The 2,500-nt window shown below is 70.9% G+C and overlaps 1 non-coding gene across 1 annotated transcript; it reads left to right on the top strand.

Moving 5' to 3' along the window:
* The first annotated feature begins 1,856 nt into the window (after positions 1-1,856).
* Positions 1,857-2,009, top strand: LOC135979697 (5.8S ribosomal RNA). The gene has a single exon (XR_010596955.1). It is a non-coding gene; the product is annotated as a 5.8S ribosomal RNA (ribosomal RNA).
* Positions 2,010-2,500: the final 491 nt, after the last annotated feature.

Raw genomic sequence — 2,500 nt, forward strand, 5'->3', positions numbered from 1 at the left:
AAGTGGCGTTCAGCCACCCGAGATTGAGCAATAACAGGTCTGTGATGCCCTTAGATGTCCGGGGCTGCACGCGCGCTACACTGACTGGCTCAGCGTGTGTCTACCCTACGCCGACAGGTGCGGGTAACCCGTTGAACCCCATTCGTGATGGGGATCGGGGATTGCAATTATTCCCCATGAACGAGGAATTCCCAGTAAGTGCGGGTCATAAGCTCGCGTTGATTAAGTCCCTGCCCTTTGTACACACCGCCCGTCGCTACTACCGATTGGATGGTTTAGTGAGGTCCTCGGATCGGCCCTGCCGGGGTCGGTCACGGCCCTGGTGGAGCGCCGAGAAGACGGTCGAACTTGACTATCTAGAGGAAGTAAAAGTCGTAACAAGGTTTCCGTAGGTGAACCTGCGGAAGGATCATTAACGGGGTTGCGCTCGGCCGGCTCGGGGTCCCCCGACGGCGGCGCAGCTGACGACCGAAGAAGGCCTTGGACGCCTCCCCGCGCGCAGGATGGGACCCCGGCGGCGGGGTCCCGTGCGCGGGGAGGGCCGGGCGCCCCTTCCGCGCTCGCTCGGTCCCAGGCGGCTGGGAAGGGTTGAGCTCGGCGGAGGGGGTCTCCTCCATCCGTGCCGGTCCGCTGCCGGGCCACCGTCGCGCCTTCCCCACCGTGCGTGTACCCGAGCCGCATCCCTCCGAGACGCCGCCCGCCCGTGCGGTCTGCCCCCCGGTCGCTGGGACCGCCCTCCCCGCCGCTTCGGCGCGTGGGGAAGGGCGGGGACCGGGCCGCGGGCGACCGCCCCGGACGGGGAGCTCTCGCTGCGGGTGTGCGGACGGGATGGCGACCGGAGGGGGCGCGCAAACGTCGGTGGCCCCAGTCACGTCCTCCTCCCAGGCACGCCGGGAACAGAGGGAAACCCCGGATCCCTGGGAGCGGGCGCGGCCGTGGCAGCGGTTTCTCTCGGCACGCCTTCTGGGACGACGCCCCCCGAGGTAACGCGGAGCCGGCTGGCGGGTGCCGGGCACCACTCCGCCTGCCGTCCGTCGCTCGCCTGCCTACCCCCCCGCGGGTAGGCCGGAAGCGGCGGCGGGGGACGCCCCAGAGGGATTGGAACCGTTTCCCTCACCCAGGAGCCAGGTACCTAGCGCTCTCCGCGAGCCTCGCGGCCCGGGGAAGGCGGTGGTTCAAAGACTTGTGCGGCCTGAGGTGGCCCGTGGACGCCCACGAGGGGGGCCCCGGGGAGGGCGGAAGGGAGACCGCCGAGGAGGGAAGGACGTACGTCCGAGGACGTCCGTGCCCCGCCTCGGTATCCCCATGCCGCCCCCCCCAGCCCCCGCCCCCGGTCCACGGGAAGCCCAGGACGGAGAGGGGCTACCCTGCCTCCCTTCTCTGCGTGGGGGCCGAAAGGCCGGGGCCCGTCTGCCTCTCCCCCTCCCTCCACCCGGACTCCCACCCCTCGCCCTGCGAGGGGAGGGCGGAAAGGGCTGGGGCGGAGCGGGGGGTCGGTCTGCACGTGGCCGCGGCCGCCTGGCCCCTGCGAGCCAAGCGCCTGGACCGAACCCGAGCCTTCGGGCTCGGTTGTTAAACCTTTACTCGTGACCGTAACGTACGAAGGGCGGGCACCGAGGAGGGCTGCCCTGGCCGGGCGGGACGTCCCGGGGGAACGGGCGGGCTAAGGTGGCGAGAGAAAGAGGGACCTGCGGGCCCCCCCCTGCTCCCGCCCCCCCAAGCCCGCCCCAGGTCCCCTTCGGGGACAGCAGGCCGGGGACCCGACCGGTGCGGACAAGGAACGCCCCCCCGCCGGCACGGCTTTGGCCGCGGGGGGGAAAAAGGCGCCAGCCTCCCGAAAATAAAAGCCTCGTGACAACTCTTAGCGGTGGATCACTCGGCTCGTGCGTCGATGAAGAACGCAGCTAGCTGCGAGAATTAATGTGAATTGCAGGACACATTGATCATCGACACTTCGAACGCACTTGCGGCCCCGGGTTCCTCCCGGGGCTACGCCTGTCTGAGCGTCGCTTGAAGGTCAATCGTCCCCGCGGATGCGGTGGCGGCGGGATGCGGCCCTCCACCCCTGGCGGTGGAGGGCCGCGAGCAACCCCGCCGCCGCCCTCCGTGGGAGGCGCGGCTGGGGTGTCGCAGGCACCGGGGATGGTCCGTCGCCCCCCTTTCCCGTCCTCGGGAAAGGGAGCCCGTGGCTCTCCCCAACGCCTTCGTCCCCCTAAGTTCAGACCCGATGCCCCGGAGCGCCCGCTTCGGGGAGCTCGTCCCGTTGGTGGAGGAGCGGCGTCACGGCAGCCGGTCCCGTGCGCCCCGTCGCCCCATCCACTCTCCCGTTGTGCCTCCGCCCCGTGCCCCGCTCGTGCGGTGGGACGGGGTGGGAGTTTTCGGGGGATGTTGCGTTGGGGGTCGGGGAAACCGGGTCGGCTGCGGGTGCCGGCTCCCGGGTCCTGAGGGGAGACGGGCCTGCCCCGCGCGGCTGTCTGTGGCGACACGGCTGCCCGCGGGG

This window comes from Chrysemys picta, unplaced genomic scaffold (assembly GCF_011386835.1).
Source record: "Chrysemys picta bellii isolate R12L10 unplaced genomic scaffold, ASM1138683v2 scaf1147, whole genome shotgun sequence".
Taxonomy (NCBI): Eukaryota; Metazoa; Chordata; order Testudines; family Emydidae; genus Chrysemys; species Chrysemys picta.